This window comes from Pituophis catenifer, unplaced genomic scaffold (genome assembly GCF_029215685.1).
Source record: "Pituophis catenifer annectens isolate HBS135680 unplaced genomic scaffold, rPitCat1.0.hap2 SCAF_6, whole genome shotgun sequence".
In the NCBI taxonomy this organism is placed as follows: domain Eukaryota; kingdom Metazoa; phylum Chordata; class Lepidosauria; order Squamata; family Colubridae; genus Pituophis; species Pituophis catenifer.
The window spans coordinates 5,952,888-5,975,368 of NW_027256886.1; the positions used below are offsets into that span (position 1 = coordinate 5,952,888).

Consider the following 22,481-nt stretch of genomic DNA (forward strand, 5'->3'; position numbering starts at 1 on the left):
TTCCCATTTACACTCCCCCCCTTTTTTTAAAAAAAAAAAAACTGGGTACAAAAGGGCTCCTATGACACAGGTAGAGAACACAGCAAGGAGGAAATTCCATGGAGTTCATTAAACCTGACATTAGAGGCAAGGTTGATTTCCGAAGGGACTCTGTGTCCACAAAAGCCGAGGAAAATATGCCCCAAGTGATAACTTTCCTGATTGACAGCTGGGATGCCAGGCAGAAAAGAAAAAAACCCAGCCATTTAGCAGAGATAAGCCTGGACTGACCTGCTACTTGTCTGCCTTAAGGGAATATTTATACATGAAGGAATATTCAGTTATGCGAAGTTCCACTCTGGTCTAAAACAGACTTCCAGAACTTCATTTTTCTGGGTTTTTTTTAAAGACTATATTACTGTAACAATAAAGGAGAATATTTGTAACTCAGAGTTGAAACTAGGGAGGTCCTTGGTGCTCTCTGAGCTCGGCTGTTTTCTTGCAGATGTTTCATGACCCAAACTAAGATAATATCATCACTCCCACTAGCGCTGATGATGTTACCTAGTCTGGATAATGAAAAGTCTGTAAGAAAACAACCACATTCAGAGAGCACCAAGGACAGTGGTGGGATTCAAACAATTTAACAACCGGTTCTCTGCCCCAATGACCGACTGGATGGGTGTGGCTATGGTGGGCGTGGCCAGGGGGTGTGACAGGTAGTACTCGGCATCCTGCACCTCCTGGGAGCAAAAATGGGCTGCAGGGAGGGGATACGCCACCCTCCTGTGCCTCGTTTTGGGCCTAGTAGGCCTCCCTGAAGCCTCCTGGGAGCAAAAATGGGCCACGGGGGTGGGGATGGGGTGCCACTCCCCCGCACCCTGTTTTGGGCCTAGTAGGCCTCCCTGCACTTACCTGGGAGCCAAAATGGGGCATGTGGGGATTCCTGGAGGGGGTTGGGTGGGGCCAGTCAGCAATTTAACTAACGGTTCACCCAAACTGGCCCAAATCGTCACCACTATTGTGTTTATTGAGTTTATTGCCCTAGGACTGTGATGTTGAACCTATGAAACGTGTGCCACAGGTGGCGTGCAGAGCCTTCTCTGTGGGCACGTCGGCCGTTGCCCCAGTCCAGCTCCACCATGAATGCGCACGTGCCTCCTGCCGGCCAGCTGGTCTTCGGGTCTCTGTCGTGCATGCGCGGGGGACGATCGCATTGCATTTCGAGGGTTTGCGGGCATGTGCGAGCCCCCCCATGCCCCGTTTTGGGCGTGGAAGTTCTCGTGCACTAACCTGGAAGCCAAAAATGGGTGAGGGGGGGGTGGAGCGCATGCGAGGAGGGTGTGCACGCATGTGCGGGAGGGGGGCGCTTGCATTGCATTTTGGGCACTTGGCACGAAAAAGATTTGTCATCACTGCCCTAGGAGAAATCAAGAGAGTAACTTTGGCTGGACTTTGGCTAGGGTGTTTAAAGGGAAAGGAAACTTACCATCAATTCAGGAAACTTACCACCAATTACCACCAATTGTTTAAAAAACAAGTAGATAAATTCAAAGAGGTCAGGCTTATCAACACTCCCTTTATTGTAGTTAGTAAGAGCCTTGGTGGCGCAGCAGACTAAAGTGCTGTTAATTAGCACTTAGCTGCCAGCTGCCTGCAATTGCTGCAAGTTCAAATCTCACCAGGCTCAAGGTTGACTCAGCCTTCCATTCTTCTGAGGTAGGTAAAATGAGGACCCGGATTGTGGGGGCAATAAGCTGACTTTGTATAAAAAAGAACACCGCTTAAAGGGGGGGGGGGCGAAAGCCCTACTAAGCAGGTATATACAAAAACAAAAGTATGAAGGCTATTCTTAACGCATTGTAAGCCGCCCTGAGTCTCCGGAGAAGGACGGCATATAAATTGAACCAATAAATAAATAAATAAATAAATACTGTGAAGCATCTTGAATGGGATGGGGACTGACAGCAAAAAGCATTCTATATGGGCTACACTTGAAGAAAAAAAAATCTATGGAGATACTCAGTCATCCAGTCCCAAAGGTGCTTTTTCAAGAGGAAACTGGACTTCCTTTGTTTTCCTTGAAGACATTTTGCTTCTCATCCAAAAAGCTTCTTCGGTTCTGACTGAATGGTGGGGAACGGATGGATTTATATTCCTTGCGGCCATCTGGTCATTAGCCCTCTTTTTGAGAGTCATTGAGGCCATTTGGAGATTTATCTGTGCCCTCAGGGTCACCTGAATCAGAGTGCAAACAGGTGTGGAAGGACAGGAGACAGGTGATGTCGTAACCCTCCCCCTCTGTTGAGAGAGGGCTGTTCCGTCTTAACGTAGATGGCCTCTTTGACCCCTACTCTTGAAGACCATCGCAAAGATGCAACTGGGACAGTGGTGAAATGTAAATTTTGTTATTACCGGTTCTGTGGACGTGGCTTGGTGGTGGTGGGGTAATATGATTGAGTGGGTGTGGCCAACTTTTTTTTTTTTGGTTTACTTTTAAAACCATTTTTCTACAACCTCTTAGGCTGAAGAGGTTGTTAAAAAATGCTTTTAAAGCCTCTGACGATCCCAGCTGACTTGCCTGATCAGCAGAGGCTTTTTCTTTTTTTTTTTTAAGCCTCTGACGATCCTAGCTGACTTGCCTGATCGGCAGAGGCTTTGTTTTTACTTTTAAAAGCATTTTTTCTATAACCTCTTCGGCTGAAGAGGTTGTAGAAAAAATGCTTTTAAAATTTTTTAAAAAGCCTCTGATGATTGCGTGGCTCAGCTGGGCATGGAGGGGTGGGGGGGCAGGGATTTTTGCTACCGGTTCTCCGAACCACCCGCCTCCATCGCTACCGGATCGGGCGATCCGGTTCGAACCAGGAGCATTTCACCCCTGAACTGGATAAAACGCAGTGGTGCCAGCAGTTCTGGGTACACCAGGAAAAGGTGGTCCCTCATTGTCATCACTGTCAGCCATTCAGTCATGTCCGACCCTCGGCCACTCTATGCATCAGCCTTGTCCATGCCCCTCTGTCTCGCACCGCCTCCTTCAGATTCACCATGGTCATCCCATTGTCATCTTTTATAATGTCCAGCCAGCGGGTGCCAGGGCAGCCCCTTCTCCTTTTTCTGCTGATCACTCCCAGCGTGATTGACTTTTCGAGTGAGTCAGTTCTCATGACCAAAAGATGACAGCTTCTGTTTGGCGATCTTGGCTTATTGCCTATTTTTGGTGAGGTCTCAGGCTAGGTCTTCTTTGGATTTTTTTACAGTCCATGGGATGCACAACAGTTCATTTAGTGACAGTTTGAAGTTAAAACGGCCCTGAAAAACAAAGTGACCATTTTTCACACTTACAACCGTTGTATTAGAATAGAACAACAGAGTTAGAAGGGACCTTGGAGGTCTTCTAGTCCAACCCCCTGCCCAGGCAGGAAACCCTACACCACTTCAGGCTTCTTGTCCTGCCCTCAGGTGCTTTGGAGAATAGCTTGACTCCCTCTTCTTTGTGGCTCCCCCTGAGATATTGGAAGACTGCTATCATCTCTCCCCTAGTCCTTCTTTTCATTAAACTAGACATACCCAATTCCTGCCACCGTTCATCCTATGTTTCAGCCTCCAGTCCCCTAATCCTCTTTGTTGCTCTTCTCTGCACTCTTTCTAGAGTCTCCACATCTTTTTTTCATCATTTCATTATAATGAAAAGCAAATTGGGTGGAGGTGGAGGAGAAACTTTCAGTGTGCAACAAGAATCAGGATAAGAAGAGTATATCGATGCTTTTGAAATTTTGAACATTGGAGAAGAAGATGCTTGAGAATATTTATTTATTTATTTATTTATTTATTTTATTTCTATATCGCCCTTCTCCCGAAGGACTCAGGGCGGTGTACAGCCTAATTAAAAACACAAAGACAGACAAAATTTAAAAATAATTAAAATTATTAAATAATAGGCCCAATTTATAAACCCTAAATTTAAAATCCCATTTAAAACCGATTAAAATCTTTACATTGATAGCCCAGCCTGGCGGAACAACATGGTTTTGAGGGCACAGCGAAATACACGGAGATCAGAGATTTTATGAATTTCTGGGGGCAGCTCATTCCAAAGGGCAGGGGCTCCCACAGAGAAGGCCCTCCCCCTGGGTGTCGCCAGCCGACATAATTTGGCCGATGGCACCTGAGACCCTCTCTGTTGGGAGCGAACTGGCCGGTGGGAGGCTACTGGTGGCAGAAGACGGTCTCGAAGGTATCCAGGTCCAATGCCATGGAGCATATCACATGGACAGCCAAGAAAACAAACCATAAAAAAAAAAAAACCAACCCAGAGTTGCCAGCAAGGCACACATGACCAGTCTCATATGAGCATACTTTGAATATATTATGGGAGAGAAAAACACAGCTTTCTAGAGAAGGCTCTGATCGGGGGTGCTATTCAGCAGGTTCTGACAGGTTCTGGAGAATCGGTAGTGGAAATTTTGAGTAATTCGGAGAACCGGCAAATGCCACCTCTGGCTGGCCCCAGAGTGGGGAGGGAATGGAGATTTTGCAATATCCTTCCCCCAAGCGTGGGGAGGGAATGGGGATTTTGCAGTATCCTTCCACCTGGCATGCCCACCAAGCCACGCCCACAGAACCAGTAGCAAAAAAAATTTGAATTCCACCACTGGCTCCGATGCTGGGAAAGATAGAAAGAAAGAGAAGAAGAGAGCAACCAGCAGCAAGTTGGAGGACCTCAATTATGGTGGCTCCTGGTGAACTGAAGAAGGTTCCTGGATGGGAAGTGGAAAGGAAAAAAACAGAAGCCCAATTGCCTTTTGAAAAGCATCTTTGGGACAACCTTGACCTGGAAGACTGAGAATCTCCACAGACACCTGGAGAGACTGGTGCATCGCTGGAAAACAACTTAGAACTATGCCGACTTCAGTCCGACCTAAGCATAGTACATAAAATTATCTGCCACAATGTCCTTCCTGTCAATGACTACTTCAGCTTCAACCACAACAATACACGAGCAAATAATAGATACAAACTCAAGGTAAACTGCTCCAAACTCGATTGCAGAAAATAGGACTTCAGTAACAGAGTGGTCAATGCCTGGAATGCACTACCTGACTCTGTGGTTTCTTCCCTAAACCCCCAAAACTTTAACTTTAGACTGTCTACTGTTGACCTCACCCCATTCCTCCACCAGCGTGCCTACCGTCCCTGTCCTAATTTTCCTTTTTTACTTACTCTTTTCATGTATTCAAATTATGTTTATACTTTTACCTGTTATCTTATATATGCTTGACAAATCAACTTATGATAATGATTAAGAACAGAAAAGACCGTACGTGCATCACGTTCGGGACAGATCATCATGGAGAAAGTCTTATCTAAGCAGTTGCTAAAAGCTTACAATAATTTATTTTATTTATTTATTTATTTATTGGTTCGAGTTATATGCCGCCCTTCTCCGGAGACTCAGGGCGGCTTACAATGCGTTAAGCAATAGCCTTCATACTTTTGTATATACCTGCTTAATAGGGCTTTCGCCTCCCCCCCCTCTAAGCGGTGTTCTTTTTTATACAAAGTCAGCTTATTGCCCCCACAATCCGGGTCCTCATTTTACCTACCTCGAAAGGATGGAAGGCTGAGTCAACCTTGAGCCTGGTGAGATTTGAACTTGCAGCAATTGCAGGCAGCTGGTGCTACTTAACAGCACTTTAGTCTGCTGCGCCACCAAGGCCATTGGTTGACCTCACCCCATTCCTAAGAGGTCTGTAAGGGGCATGCATAAGCGCACCAACGTGCCTTACCGTCCCTGTCCTAATTTTCCTTTTTTACTTACTCTTTTCATGTATTCAAATTATGCTTATACTTTTACCTGTTATCTTATATATGCTTGACAAATCAACTTATGATAATGATTAAGAACAGGAAAGACCGTACGTGCATCACGTTCGGGACAGATCATCATGGAGAAAGTCTTATCTAAGCGGTTGCTAAGAGCTGACAATAACTCGATGGGGCCTAATCCTCGTCACGCTGGATACCGCGGGATCCTGGAAACAACCGCTTCCCAAATCGAAAGTTCCTGAAAGACCCCCAAGAGAAGAATTCTGCTTTTTTTTTTTGGTGGAATTCTGGGGTGAAGGCAGCCTTTCCAAAGCCCCCTTTTTTCCTTTGGCTCCCCGATCCAATCCGTTCCCACCAGCAGCTGACCCAGGCTCCAGCTGTGCTGTCAGGTTCTCTGACACGCTACCCAAGGGGCTTTGTACCCGGGACCTGCCAATGCCTGAAAAGACAGACAGGAAGACAAGGAAATTGGGATGGAAGCCAGCATTTTGAGACACCCTATCCGACTGTTTTTCCCGGGACGTGTCGGATCTGGGATGCTTGGCTTTTATCGACGCTGCCACGCACTCCACGCCCCCCCCCGCCACTTCTCTGGATCCAAGAGCCAGGGCTGGAGGCCAAGGGTGGCTTTGATTTACAGGCTTGAGCAAGGGCCAGGTTGGGTGTGAGGCAGGGGCTTGGCAGGGAGAATGCCGCAGCCCTGGCATCTGAAGAGGGCATTGGCCAACCCACCTTGGCTGCCTTTCACAGACATCGTGGCATCTGGGAAGAGCAGGCAACCCAAGCCGTGGAAAGCTCTTTCACCAACTGGAGAGTGCCAGTCTCCCACCGGTTCAGTGCCAGCCCTTGTTGCCTTGCCAAGTTGTCTCTGCAGCTCCCAGTTACTTAGGCCCAAGGAGGTGGCATCCTTCAGAACCATCAGGGGCTCGGATATGGCCTGCGCCTTCAAAGCCCAGCAACCCCACACCTCCCTGCCTACCCCACCGTCTTCCCTTCCACCCTACCATCACCATGGTGCCTGCCTGCCACCGAAGATAAATTGGCTGTCGGCCAGGGAGAGCTAGGATTGTCAAAAGCCAGTTCTCCAAGACAACATATGGTCCCAAAGGAGAATCAGGAGTTTGGAAGGAAACACCAATAGAACAGATGGAAGGGCCTGCCGGGGTTCACGGAGGTGATTTTTCGTGCCCAAAATGGCCAGGCCTGTGAACGAGGGAGGCTGTGCCAACCACAATTAAATCAACGCGCCCACTGTCGATAGTGAAGATCCTACACAGTGGAGATTCCACAATGAGCGGCTTTTAAAAATGGGTGTAATTTATGCAGGAGCGATACGTACATAAGGTGTAAGTGCCGTATTAAAGTCCCGAGAACCCCACCTACCTACCCCACCTCCATAAATGGGGAAGCCTTATCTTATTTAGGGGCAAAAGTAGACAGCTGGGCCAGAAATGCTGGCAGGCTTCACCAGTCGACCCCCTCAAAAGGCTGGAAAAAGAAATAAAACGGGTTTAGTGCAGTCCATTTTTATGCTCCGCGAAAACAGAGAAGTTTGAGTGGCTCATAAAACGCAGGCAAAACCATAAAATACGGCAAACTGTTTGCCTAGCTGCCTTTCCATGCTATGCTAATTTACGGAGTTGTGGGAATCCGGACAGCATGATGAGTGGTTCAATCTGTTATGCAAACTCCGAAAAGTGGGTTATTTGAGAAGACAGTTATTAAATTAATCATGGATAACAAGCCCAGTCCATATATTCACAATCTAGGCTTGATAAGCAATAAGGGTAAGAGAAATATAAATAATCCTGTTGATGTATATCCATGCCTCTCTCGGGAATGTTTTGCAGGCAGTCCTCGATTTACAATCACAATTGAGCCCAACATTTCCGTCGCTAAGCAAGCAGTGAAGTGAGTTGTGGCCCATTTTACAACCTTTTGCCGCAGTTCTTAAACGAGTCACTGCGGTCGTGAAGTGAAACGGGCAGTCGTGAAGTGAAACAGGCGGTCGTTAAATGAATCTGGCTTTCCCCCCCCGTTGCTTTTGCTTGCTGGCAGGATCATGTGACCCCAGGACAATACAACTGTCATAGATAACACCCATCGCATGATCATGTGGATGCTGCAACGGTCATAAGTGTGAAAACCATCATAAGTCGCTTTTTCCAGTGCCACTGTGACTTTAGATCATGAAATGAATGGTTGTAAGTCAAGGACTATCTGTATTTGGCTGCACTGAGGATGGGGAAGGATACAGGGTTCCTCAGAAGAGTTTAAATGGCTGCGCAAACCCATGCCATCGCTTTGCAAACATTGGATACAGGATGCATGAAAAAGAACTCTAGTTATCCTTCCTGCCTTTCCATTTGTTGTTGCTTGGCTCTGCGGTGTTTTTTACTTCCTCACTGGAAGCAGCAAAAAGCCTACAGCACCCGGTATTCCCAGGCGGTCTCCCGTCCAAGTACTAACCAGGCCTGACTCTGCTTAGCTTCCGAGATCAGACAGGATTGGGCGCATTCAGGGTAGTATGGCTGTAGACAAGAGAATGGGCTGTTTGCTGTTGATTTTAAACTGCCTCACCTTCTCAATACTGCTGCACAGCAATCAGCAGGACTACATCGCGGACCCATCATCCCCTGCCGCCCCCCTCCCCCTGCCGCCCTCCATTCTTCTTGCTGCTGCTGTTTTTCTGCGCTGCCTTGTAAAGCCAGGAGGGCCATTCTAAGCAAGCGGATGGAAAATTAATATGTGTATGTGTGTGTATGGTGCATATATGTATGTATGTATGTATGTATGTATGTATGTATGTATGTATGTATGTAGCAGTGATAGCTAACCTTTTTGCCGTCGGGTGCCCAAAGTGGGGAGAGTGCGGGGGTCGCGCGCTTGTGTTGCCCATACCCAAAATTCAATGCGCCCTGCCCCCCACATGCGACCCCCTCACCTTCCCCCAGTTTTGGCATGTGATGCCCGGTAGGCCTGTTTTTTCGCCCTCCCCAGGCTCCAAAGGCTTTTCTGGAGCCTGGGGAGGGCAAAAACGGCCTTCCCTACACCCCCAGGGGCCTTCCGGAGGTCAGAAACAGCCAGTTTCCCAACTTCCGGTGGGCCCAGAAGGCCCGAAAATCAGGTGGCTGCTGCGCGCTGGAGCTGAGCTAGGGCAATGCTCGCGTGCCCACAGATATGGCTCCACGTGCCACCTGTGGCACGCATGCCGTAGGTTCGCCATCACGGGTATATAGGACGTGTATATGTGCATGTTATGTATGTATGTGTTTGGGAAGATGCACACTTTCTCTTGAGGCCAGGCTACAGAATTTCATTTTTAATGTGGGCCAGTGTGCTCACAGTCAAGAAAGAAAAAAAAGACAAGAAAAGTTATCTTTAAAAAAAAAAAGATTAAGCAGATTTATCTTCTTCCAACATCAATGAAATTCTATTGACATTTTAATAAAACTACCTGTATATTTCAGACTACCTGAACTCTTCTACACAATGACATTGTCTGCATAGGAACAAACAACTGACACATTATTTGACTTTAAAAATGGATCATCCTTAAATCATCCTTAAAGTGCCGTTTAAGATTTCCAACAAATCCGAAAAATGACATTTTTTTCCACTAAAACATTAAACTTACGTAGGTTTTTTTTTAAAAAAAAAAACCATCCAGCTGCCCAAAAATAAATCATACACTGAGGTTAAATTTGAATTAATGGAAACCATGTGCATATCTAAGTAGCTTGATATCCAATTTAACCCCAAGTTCAGTGGTGAAATCCAATTTTTTTTACTACCGGTCTGTGGGCGTGGCTTGGTGGATGTGGTGTGGCTTAGTGGACATGGCTTGGTGGGCGTGGCAGGGAAAGGATACTGCAAAATCTCCATTCCCACCCCACTCCAGGGGAAGGATATTGCAAAATCCCCATTTCCACCCCACTCCACGGGAAGGATACTACAAAATCCCCATCCTGACCCATTCCAGGGGAAGGATACTGTAAAATCTCCATTCCCACCCCACTCCAGGGGAAGGATACTGCAAAATCCCCATTCCCACTCCACTCCTGGGGGAAGGATATTGCAAAATCCCCATTCCCACCCCACTCCACGGGAAGGATACTACAAAATCCCCATTCTGACCCACTCCAGGGGAAGGATACTGCAAAATCTCCATTCCCACCCCTCTACAGGGGAAGGATATTGCAAAGTCCCCATTCCCACCGCACTCCTGGGGGAAGGATATTGCAAAATCCCCATTCCCACCCCACTCCAGGGGAAGGATACTGCAAAATCTCCATTCCCACCCACTCTGGGGCCAGCCAGAGGTGGTATTTGCTGGTTCTCCGAACTACTTAAAATTTCCGCTACCGGTTCTCCAGAACTTGTCAGAACCTGCTGGATTTCACCCCTGCCCAAGTCTAAGGGCATAATTGAATGCCCTCTTTTCTTTCTAAATTGAGTTGTATTGGGAGCTGTACTTCTAAACTTGGACTAAATCCATGGATTACCTGCGTTTTGCAGGGCAAAAATAATAATAATAAAATAAATCTCAGCACTGCCATGTTTTTTAACATAACTGAAGTAACTTGGTATAGTACAGCTATACTTGGTATAGAAAAGTAAACTTAAAACATTTTAAAGCTGATCTCACCCACCCGATCTCGCAGTGGGAAAAAGTACCTGTTGCATTTCCTGCATGGGCTGCAATTTGCAGGAAAAATGGAAGCCAGACTGGGGAAACAAGGAGGCAAAAGTTTTTTTTTTTAATTTTAAATAAAATATTAAATAAATAAAAAGCCTACAGCACCCGGTATTCCCAGGCGGTCTCCCATCCAAGTACTAACCAGGCCTGACCCTGCTTAGCTTCCGAGATCAGACGGGATCGGGCGCTTTCAGGGTAGTATGGCCGTAGACGAAGAATGAGGTCTTTGCTGCCTCTTTTAAGCTGCTTCTCCATGCCCTGCACAACAATCAACAGGACTACAAAATGGGACCCATCATCCCCTGCCCCTAGGCTCTCCATGCATGCCTTTTGCTGCTGCTGTATTTCTGCGCTGCCCTGCAAAGCCAGGAGGGCCATTCTAAGCAAGCGGATGCAAAAAGATCTCACCCACCCAATCTCGCAGTGGGAAAAAAGTACCCTTGCATTTCCCTGCATGGGCTGCCATTTGCAGGAAAAGTGAAAAAACAGGCTGGACGGGGAAGGGGAGGTGAATCAAGGAGGCAAAAGGTTTTTTTTTTATTTTAAATAAAATATTAAATAAATTTTTTAAAAAGCCAGGAGGCAATTTTATTTTAAATTAAATATTGAATAAGTTTTAAAAAAAAGCCTACAGCACCCGGTATTCCCAGGCGGTCTCCCATCCAAGTACTAACCAGGCCTGACCCTGCTTAGCTTCCGAGATCAGACGGGATCGGGCGTATTCAGGGTAGTATGGCCGTAGACGATAGACTGCTTGTTTGCTGCTGCTTTTAAGCACCCTTTCTAAATCCATTTTCACATCTTCTAGATTAGAACTTTTTCTTAGCTTTGCTGGCTGAGGAATTCTGGGAGTTGAAGTCCACAAGTCTTAAAGCTGCCAAGGTTGGAGACCCCTGCCCTAAGCTGAGACTGAGCCCATTGCAAAGGGCTATGGTACATACTTGGCAGTCCATGCATGTTCTGTGCATCTGTGTGTGCATTGCAGGGGGTCGTCCCACGCCTGTTACTTGTGCGTGGAATCTGGATAGATGAGCCAATTTAAATTGGCTGAAAAGATTTAGTTTAGCAACCATTCGAAGTTACAAGGGCACTCAAAAAAAAAAATGACTCAGGATCCCATTCACACTTATTTATTTATTTATTTATTTATTTATTTATTTATTTATTTATTAAATTTATATACCGCCCTATTCCTAAGGGACTCAGGGCGGTGAACAGCGAACGATAAAAATACATGTAATACAAACGTTAATAATAAAAAAAACCAATTAAAATATACTAAACATTCTGGTCCTAGATAATTCAAGACATCCCAGTTTAAAATAAAATCAAAAAGCAATATAAAGGGAAAGTTAGGCCAGGCCGGCCTGCTGAAACAGGAATGTTTTGAGGGCACGGCGGAAAGTGCGCAGATCCGGAATCTTCTGTATCTCTGGGGGGAGCTCGTTCCAGATGGTGGGTGCCCTCACAGAAAAGGCTCTCCCCCTGGGGGCCGCCAGTCGACATTGTTTGGCTGACGGCACCCTGAGGAGCCCCTCTCTATGGGAGCGAACTGGTCGGTGAGAGGCTACTGGTGGCAGAAGGCGGTCTCGTAAGTACCCCGGTCCTAAGCCATGGAGCGCTCTAAAGGTGGTAACTAAGACCTTGAAGCGCACCCGGAAGACCACAGGGAGCCAGTGCAGCTCGCGCAGGAGGGGAGCCACATGGGAGCGCCATGCTGCTCCCATAACTACCCGCGCGGCCGCATTCTGGACCAGCTGGAGCCTCCGGGTGCTCCTCAAGGGGAGCCCCATGTAGAGAGCATTACAGTAGTCCAGGCGTGAAGTGACGAGGGCATGAGTGACCGTTTTTAACGAGTCCCGATCCAGAAAGGGACGCAACTGGCGAATCAGGCGAACCTGATAAAAAGACCTCCCGGCCACAGCCGTCAAGTGTTCTTCTAAAGACAGCCGTGAGTCCAAGAGGACGCCTAAGTTGCGAACCCTCTCCGTGGGGGGCAATGACTCATCCCCAATAGTCAGTGATGGCACCAATTGACTATATCGGGACGTCGGAAACCACAGCCACTCGGTCTTGGATGGGTTGAGCCTGAGTCTGTTCCTCCCCATCCAGATGCGTACAGCCTCCAGGCACTGGGACATCACTTTAAGGGCATCATTGGGGTGGTCCGGGGTGGAGATGTATAGCTGAGTATCATCAGCATACTGATGATACTTCACCCCAAAACCATGGATGATCTCACCCAGCGGCTTCACATAAATGTTGAACAGAAGGGGTGAGAGAACCGACCCCTGCGGCACCCCACATACAAGGGGCCTCGGGGTCGACCTCTGCCCCCCTGTCAACACAGACTGCGACCGATCAGAGAGAAAGGAGGAGAACCACCGCAACACGGTGCCCCCCGACACTTAACGACCGTTGCCGCATCTTCATGGTCAAAATTCAGATGCTTGAAAACTGACTTGTACTTATGACGGTTGTAGTGTCCCAGAGTCATGCAATCACTTTTTGTGACCTTCCGACAAACAAAGTCAATGGGGCAAAAAGTCATTAACAACTGTGTTGCTAACAACTTGCAGTGATTCGCTGAACAACTGTGACGAGGAAGGTCGTAAAATGGAGCAAAACTCACTTAACAAATTTCTCACTTAACAACAGGACTTTTGGGCTCAGTTGTGGTCATAAGTCGAGGACTACCTGTACAGATTTTTTTAAAAAAACATTTTTTATTTATATCCTATGTTTATCAGTTTACAAATAATACATAGAGTATCTATGTATGTAAATTGAAAGATACAAGCAACATGGTTATAGACATAAGCGGGAAGAGATAGATACTACTAAGAAGAAGACTAGTAATACAGTCTTAGTAAATTATTTGACAGTGTTGAGGGAATTATTTGTTTACATAAAATAAAAGGTATGTTCATTAAGGTACAACACTTAATGATAGTCATAGGGTACAAATAAGCAATCAGAAAACAATATCAATAGAAATCATAAGGATACAAGCAACAAGATTACAGTCATACAGTCATAAGTGGAAGGAGATGGGTGATAGGAACGATGATGAGAAGATGAATAGTAATGCAGACTTAGTGAATAGTTTGACAGTGTTGAGGGAATTATTTGTTTAGCAGAGTATTGGCGTTCGGGGAAAAAACTGTCCTTGTGTCTAGTTCTTCTGGTGTGCGGTGTTCTATAGCGTCGTTTTGAGGGTAGGAGTTGAAACAGTTTATGTCCAGGATGTGAGGGGTCTGTAAATATTTTCACAGCCCTCTTTTTGACTCGTGCAGTATACAGGTCCTCCATGGAAGGCAGGTTGGTAGCCATTGTTTTTTCTGCAGTTCTAATTATCCTCTGAAGTCTCTGTCTGTCTTGTTGGGTTGCAGAGCCAAACCAGACAGTTACAGAGATGGAGATGACAGACTCAATCATTCCTCTGCAGAACACACTTCCTCCTCCTATTTGCCCCAAAACAACAACCCTGTGGAGTGGATTGGGCTGACAGAAAATGACCCTAAGTCACCCAGTCAGCTTTAATGGCTAAGACAGGACTCACGCTTTCCAGCCTGGTGCCTTTATTGACTTATTAATTAAATGTATATGCTGCCGATCTCAATGAGAACATGGCCGGCTGGGGAATTCTGGGAGTTGAAGTCCACATGTCTTCAGGTTGCCAAGGTTGAAAATATCCTGAGGGAAGAAGGGGACTCCTTTAAAGGCCCATTTCTGAAAACCAGAAGATGGCAGTCTTGGATTGGGGAACATGACTCCTACCTTCACCCCCAACTCTTGATCTTCTGAGGCAGTCCAGGAGAAAAGGAATATATTTCTGTTGTCAGCAATGGTTGGGAAGAGGGGAGATCTAATTCATAGGGCATGTTCCCACTAATTTATACAAGTATCCCACAGAAACATAGGATGGATGCAGATAATCATTTCCCCATCACTCCCTGTCTAGGAGAAAGTGGCTGTAGGGTTTACAATGGGCCCAACAACATCCAGAGTAGAGATTGAAAAGCCAATTGTCTGGAATGGTGTAGGGCAGGGGTCTCTAAACATGGCCAGCAATTCCCCAGTTGCTGGTTGGGGTATTTTGGGAGTTGAAGTCCACAAGTCTTAAAGTTGCCACATGTGAAGAGCCCTGATATAGGGTCTCCTGCTAATGCAGGAGGTTGGACTAGAAGACCTCCAAGGTCCCTTCCAACTCCAATATTATTCTGTGTCAGTGGTGAAATTCAAATTTTTTTAGTACTGGTCTGTGGGCGTGGCTTGGGTGTGTGGTGTGGCTTGGTGGGCATGGCTTGGTGGCCGTGGCAGGGGAAGGATACTGCAAAATCTCCATTTCCTCCCCACTCCTGGGGGAAGGATATTGCAAAATCCCCATTCCCACCTCACTCCAGGGGAAGGATATTGCAAAATCTCCATTCCTTCCTCACTCCTGGGGGAAGGATATTGCAAAATCCCCATTCCCACCTCACTCCTGGGGGAAGGCTTTTGCAAAATCTCCATTCCATCCCCACTCCTGGGGGAAGGATATTGCAAAATCCCCATTCCCACCTCACTCCTGGGGGAAGGATATTGCAAAATCCCCATTACCTCCCCACTCCTGGGGGAAGGCTATTGCAAAAGTTCCATTCCCTCCCCACTCCTAGGGGAAGGCTATTGCAAAATCTCCGTTCCCTCCCCACTCCTGGGGGAAGGCTATTGCAAAATCTCCGTTCCCTCCCCACTCCTGGGGGAAAGCTATTGCAAAATCTCCATTCCCTCCCCACTCCTGGGGGAAGGATATTGCAAAATCTCTGTTCCCACCCTACTCTGGGATCAGCCAGAGGTGGTATTTGCCGGTTCTCCGAACTACTCAAAATTTCCGCTACCGGTTCTCCAGAACCTGCTGGATTTCACCCCTGTTCTGTATTCAAATTATCGAGTTACCCATTTTCTGGGTTCCCTTAAACTGCTGAATCTTAAATAGCTAACAAACTGTGTTTTCTCTTGACCCCCCTCCCCCCAAAGTCACGAAAAATGTGATCATGATTACCTCTCACCAATCTTTAGCATTGTTTGGGACTTTTACTGACCTGGTTAAGAGGGCGGACTTATTCCTGGAAACTGTTCCAGCTATTACTTTGATGTCTGGAAAACAAAGAAACGGCAGTTGAACGCATCCCAAAGTCAACTAGAGACCTGGGTGAGTTGAGATATGGCTTAGCCAAGGTGGAAAATTCACGCCTGCCATCCCATTGAAATGCTTCGTCTATGAAGGTTGCAAGTTCTCCCATCTCTGGAGGGTTTTGAGAAGACTCGGTTGGAGAGAAGTCCCTCACGAACGTTTTACATACGTTTTTCTGTGCATGGTTGAAGGTCGATCAATCAATCCTTTCAAAGTTGGCAAGTTTAAGGTGGGAGGACTTCAACTCCCAGAATTCCACAGCCAGCATGGTTCAAGATCCATGGACTGCCATTTGCAGATTTCTGGCTATGGAATTCTGGGAGTTGAAGTCCACCCATAGTCCAGTAAGTTTGACTGTGGAATTCTGGGAGGTGAAGTCCACCCATCTTACTTGCCAAGTTTGAAAGAACCAGGTTTGGGTCTTCTAACACCCAGATTTGAAAAAAACACTGGATTAGATGCTCAATGCAGTTAGAATAGAAGAACAGAGTTGGAAGGGGCCTTGAAGGTCATCTAGTCCAACCCCCCACTCAAGCAGGAGACCCTACACCATTTCTGACAGATGGTAGTCCAGTCTCTTCTTGAAAGCCTCCAGTGATGAAGCTCCTGCAACTTCTGAAGGCCACTTCTGTTCCATTGGTGGATTGTTCTCACTGTCAGAAAAGTTCTTCTTATTTCCAGGTTGAATCTCTCCTTGTTCAGTTTCCATCCATTATTCCTTGTCTGGCCTTCAGGTGCTTTGGAAAGTTACTTCCAACTGAACACTTTTAGCATTTTAAGATTCACTGTGATTTAGCAAAAAGCAGGTTTATGAATTCTGGGGGTTGAGATTCACCCCTCTTGAAATTGTTAAGGTTGAGAAAAACTAACCTCGAGTATTTATTTATTTATTTATACAAAGTCAGTTTATTGCCCCCACAATCCGGGTCCTCATTTTACCTACCTCGGAAGGATGGAAGGCTGAGTCATCCTTGAGCCTGGTGAGATTTGAACTCGCAATAATTGCAGGCAGCTGGCAGCTTAAGTGCTAATTTAATAGCACTTTAGTCCACTGCACCACCAAGAGTCCTGGGTAAATCTGAGTAAATCTCCCATTGCAGAAAAACTCTAAATATACACCTCATTAGCCCTATAAATGTCACCCCCAGCTGCTGTGGCTCCGTTACCTGAGCCTGTGTCATTGGCAGGAGAGGACTCCGAGAGTGAAGGAGAGGAGATGGCAAGGCCTCCCTCTCCAGGACCCTCCTCTCTGGCAATGCCTTCGGTGTCCGCCGAAGGGCAAGAGATAGGGCCGGGGCCAAGCATGTCCACGCAGCCACAGGTGGACAGTGATGAGGGAAATGAGTCTTGGCTGGATCCTCGGCAGCGTCGCAGAGATAAGCGCGCACAACAGAAGAAAAGGCGTGCCAGAGATTAAGCTGAGTCACTGGACCACACCCCACAGGGTATAAAAGGGGGTGAGGTGGCCATTCAGACTCTGTGACGGACAAAACTAACTACTATCGAGTCACATTGCATCTTTGGAAACAACATTATCGGCCTTGGATTTAATTTACGAACTGGACAATTCTTGACTGTGTGTATTTTGTTTTATGAGTAAAGTTCTTGGCAAGCAGCTATTAGGTTGCTGCCAAGCTTCTTATCGGAAGAATTGGTTGTCTGCCAGTTTATTTAACCCCCGGCTGTCTGTTTGTGTGCGTGTGTGAGACGGGGACAGAACACCAGCCTTCTGTTTCTTCTTGACAGGAGATGTCATAAATTCCCCATTGATTTGGAGCAGAGCGAATGTAAGCTCATGCCCCGACCCAGCCTACCTCACAGGGTTGTTGTGGGAATGAAAGGCGATTCTTACACATACTGTCTTGAAAGGCAGTTGATCTGTCCGACAAGTTAAAGAAATATATTGAAATCTTCTGCAGGTCCAAATCTTTTCTCAAACGTTTTTTTGAGACTCTTGTCGGTCATTCTGCCAATGCAAACTGTCCTTATCAGGGTCCCTTGTGTAATTACCTTTGTACTTATCTTTGCCGACCAGCTTGTCCACAAATACCGAATGGAACAATTCAAGGTGAGCTATCAATAACAACCCACTCCAACAAACAACCCAGCCAAAGTGTCTGAAAGGGGGGGGTGTCAAAAAAGTCAAGATGGCGGCCATAACACGCAATTGAAGCTCCACCCCCCCTTTTTACGTGACTTGGGCTTTCCCTTGAATGTAAAAAGGGGCGGGGCTTCAATCCCATGGTTTTGGCCGCCATCTTGACTTTCTTGACCACATCCTTACGCATAACCCTGAACCCAGCACCAAATTGATAGCAGACCTAAAATTTATTTATTTATTTATTTATTTATTTATTTATTTATTTATTTATTTATGTATTTATTTATTTATTTTCTTAGATTTCTATGCCGCCCTTCTCCCGTAGGACTCAGAGCGGCTCACAGAATAAAAAACATATAACAATAAATAGAACTAAAAACATCCAAATGTAAAAACCCCAGCAACTAAAATCTCATAACAGATCAGAGAATTTGCTGAAAAAGCCATGTCTTCAGTTCGGCGCAGAAAGCGCGGAGGTCGGGGGCTGTCCGAAGCCCGGTGGATAATTCATTCCAGAGGGTCGGTGTGGCCACGGAGAATGCCCTCATCCTGGGGGCCACCAGCCAACATTGTCTGGCTGATAGCACCCGGAGGAGGGCAGTCCTATGTGACCGCACTGGGCGGTGGGAGGCCGGTAGGAGGTGGTCCTGCAAGTACCCCGGGCCCATGCCATGTCAGCAGCTGCTGAGGAACACAACAAGCCATGGTTAAAAGGGGGGTGGGGGGGGGAAGTCAGAATCTGGCTGAGATGAGATGGCAGAGCAGGTTTGCTAATGAACTAGAGTAGGAAATGGCTATGGTGGAAGGGAGGGAGGGGATGATGGGAACTGGAGCCCCACTATGTCTGGAGGATCTTAAAACACAGTTATTTGGAAAAATTATCCCATGGGCCTTTGTCATAGTTATACCCAATCATCTTATCTTCTTCTCCAGAGGTGGTATTCAGCCGGTTCGTACTGGTTTGAGGGAGCCGGTAGCGGAGATCGCGGGTGGGCCCGCCCACCTGCCCTGGCTCTATGCTGTCCTATTTAGGCACGTTTTCGAGGCAGGGGCGCATGCGCAGAAGGCACGTGAGCGAGCAAATTCGTATGTGCGAAAGGCCGGGCGCATGGCCGGAAGGCGTGCGCGTGCATGAAGCAAGTGTATGCGCGTGGGGGGAAACCGGTGGTAAAAATATTGAAAACCCACCGCTGTTCTTCTCCATCTTAAAACCTGTCTTATTCATCAATTCTCTTTGATCTTGCGGCTTCATATTTTTTGCTAACATCTTTGTCTTTCGATTATTAATCCTGAAACCTGCTAATGCCCCAAATTCTTTTAATTTACTCATTAAAAGCTCGATTCCCTTTAAAGGGTGTACTATGGAAACCAGAACAAAGTCATCCCTAAAAAAATCTCTTAACTCGTCTGACTCTTTTTTTTTAAAAAAAAAAATATTTTCACCCAGCGTCCTCTCATCTCACTTCATGTCTCTATTCAATATTTCAAGAATGGAGACAAACCATAAGAGGAGAAGGTGGGCAATCTCGTTTTTTTTTTTTTTTGTTTCTTTTTGTATCCCTCATGATCTGGTTAAATCTCTATTACCATTATTTGTGCCGTTGTTGGAAGAAATGTCCATCTGGGTTCAGTTCCAAGTGGGGAAGAAAGACACTGGAAACATGGAGACTGCTTGGAAAGATGATTTTTAACGGTGGACAGGATCACATGGTTTGAGGTCCTGGGGGGGAAAAAGGGAGGAGATGCTGAGAGTGCCTGGGTTTTATGCCCTCTCTGGGCTTTTGAATTTGAGCTTGTATTTTGATTGGTTGTCAGACACCCATGGGGCCATGTAGGGGTAACTTTGTAGGTTGTCTGTGTCCCAGGCTTGGTTGAGCCATGCTGGGTGATGATGTAATGAAAGGGCTTTGAGATTCCTATTATGGCTCTGCCTGAAGGAGGTAGAATAGATTGGCCCAGGCCTTAATGACTCATTGGCAAAGGTAAGGGGGGGTGAGTTTCTGCCTTCCTTTTAGGGGAAATATTCTGCCCTTTTAATATTCCCTGAAATATCCCATTTTCCTAGAAGAGGGGTGGATGCTAACTTCCTACACCGTCTTCAGGTCCGCAGATGAGAGACCCTTTCAGAGGCCGTTGTGGGTCAGTTGTGGGTTGTATTGCTGCTCTGCTCCCAGATTTCTGAAGTTGCTTCCCAGGAGTTGTCAGAGGGGGTGGGTGGGGGTGGGTGGCTCGGTTTTCTCTTCATTTTAAATTCTGTGGAGATTTTTTTCCCCTTTCCTGTTCACCAGGTTTTTAATGAGAAGATCTGAGCACTTTATTGTCAAATTTCATCTGTGTTTTTTAAACATTTTATGTTAAGTTTCGTTCGCGGCGTGCAATGTGCTCCAGACTACGAAAGGAAGTTATGTCTCAATAAAATAAAGTAATATAAATACACAGATGGAGCAAATGAAGAGGCCTTTTTTTTCCCCTGGTGCTGGAAGGAGATGGGGTAGCGCGGGGGTCTGCAACCTTAAACATTCAAAGAGCCATTTGGACCCATTTCCCACAGAAAAAAAAAAAAAACACCGGGAGCCACAAAACCTGGCTGGGCGTGGCCAACTCATTGCGCGTGCACTTCTGAATTGGTAGGGAAGGTTTCAAGTTTCAAGTTTCAAGTTTATTAGATTTCTATACCGCCCTTCTCCCGAAGGACTCAGGGCAGTATACAGCCATATTAAAACACATAGATTTATAAAATTTAAAACCAAATTAAAATCAATATATAAAATTGGCCCGCAAATTTAAAACACACATACACCCATAATAAAATTCATATTAGGCCAGGCCAGCTTGCTGGAACAAGAGGGTCTTAAGGTAAGTAGATTTCACCCCTGCTTAGTACTGTGAGACCACACCTAGAGTACTGCATCCAGTTTGGGTCACCACACTATAAAAATGATTTTGAGACTCTAGAAAAAGTGCAGAGGAGAGCAACCCGGGTGATTAGGGGACTGGAGGCTAAAACATACGAAGAACGGTTGCAGGAACTGGGTATGGCTGGTTTAATGAAGAGAAGGACCAGGAGAGACATGATAGCAGTCTTCCAATATTTGTGGGGCTGCCATAGAGAGAAGGGGGTCAAGCTATTTTCCAATGCACCTGAAGGCCAGACAAGGAATAACGGATGGAAACTGATCAAGGAGAGATTCAACCTAGAACTAAGAATAAATTTTCTGAGAGTGAGAACAACCAACCAATGGAACAGAAGTTGCCTTCAGAAGTTGTGGGAGCTTCATCACTTCATCACTTCATTCATTTCAAGAAGAGACTGGACTGCCATCTGTCAGAAATGGTGTAAGGTCTCCTGCTTGAGCAGGGGGTTGGACTGGATGACCTACAAGGTCCCTTTCCATTCTGTTATTCTGTTCTGTTCTGTTAGATCTGCACAAGCCAGAGGCCAAAATCAAGTGGTTGTGTGATGCCTAAGTTGCTTACAGTTTGAGATAATCTGCATTAATTACAACTATTTTACTTCTTCTTTCACATCCCATTCACATGTTATTTTTTTTAAATGCTTCTTATTGTTTTAATTGTTTTTATAGTTTTGGAATTGGTAGCTGTCCAGAGTAATCGACTTGAGATGGGCGGTGATAGAAATTGAATAAATCCATCCATCCATCCCAGGATACCCTCGTAGGAAGGCCATTCCCAATGGAAGTAAGGAATTTCTCTCTCACCAGCCTTCCGATCCTATTGGATAATTCTTTCATCATAGCTGCTCCTTGCCCAGAAATCTCTCTCCCCAATCAAGCTATAGGCAAACCAGAAATTGCTGTTAAGGAATGCGCATTTTGCATGAGTTATCATTACAATTAGCTTGTAAGCAGCATCTCAATTTCTAAAAGGAAGGAAGGAAGGAAGGAAGGAAGGAGGGAGGGAGGGAGGGAGGGAGGGAGGGAGGAAGGAAGGAAGGAGGAAGGAAGGAAGGAAGGAAGGAAGGAAGGAAGGAAGGAGTACCCTCTTGTGCTTTTTAAGAGGTGTTTGGAAAAAAAGCGATGACCCAGTATCATTGTGCATCTTTGAAAGACCCAACTGGGATGGTCTGCTTTTTGTATTTGAAGGGAATTTGGGGGCTTCCCCCCGCTTTCTTTGGTTGGAAGGGAGTTTTCTTCTTACAGTCCAGTTCACTAAATTAAACTCCTCTTTCCACGTCTTTCCTGCCACCAAGGGATAACAGAATAGCAGAGTTGGAAGGGGCCTTGGAGGTTCTCTAGTCCAACCCCCTGCTGAAGCAGGAGACTTTATACCATTGCAGACAATTGGTTATCCAATTTCTTCTTAAAAACTTCCAGGGTTGGAGCATTTACAACTTCTGGTGGCAAGCTGTTCCGCTGGATAATTGTCCTCACTGTTATGAAGTTTCTCCTCAATTCCAGGTTGCTTCTCTCCTTGATTTGTTTCCATCCATTGTTTCTTGTCCTGCCCTCGGGTGCTTTGGAAAATAAGTTGACCCCCTCTTCTTTGTGGCAGCCCCTGAGATATTGGAACACTGCTATCATGTCTCCCCTTGTCCTTCCAGTCCTAGAATGAGCTGTTCTAGGATGTAACTCTGGATGCCAAAAATGCAATACTTGTCATAAACCAGCAAGTCATAAAAAGGCCATCCTTCCTCACCCCTGTTGCAGAGAATCCACTTCAGGGGTGAAATCCAGCAGGTT

At 46.2% G+C, this 22,481-nt stretch overlaps 3 non-coding genes across 3 annotated transcripts; all 3 read right to left on the minus strand.

Moving 5' to 3' along the window:
- Window positions 1-8,225: 8,225 nt before the first annotated feature.
- LOC139318950 (5S ribosomal RNA) lies at window positions 8,226-8,344 on the minus strand. The gene has a single exon (XR_011600598.1). It is a non-coding gene; the product is annotated as a 5S ribosomal RNA (ribosomal RNA).
- A 2,253-nt stretch (window positions 8,345-10,597) lies between these two features.
- On the minus strand, window positions 10,598-10,716 carry LOC139318937 (5S ribosomal RNA). The gene has a single exon (XR_011600586.1). It is a non-coding gene; the product is annotated as a 5S ribosomal RNA (ribosomal RNA).
- A 413-nt stretch (window positions 10,717-11,129) lies between these two features.
- On the minus strand, window positions 11,130-11,248 carry LOC139318938 (5S ribosomal RNA). The gene has a single exon (XR_011600587.1). It is a non-coding gene; the product is annotated as a 5S ribosomal RNA (ribosomal RNA).
- Window positions 11,249-22,481: the final 11,233 nt, after the last annotated feature.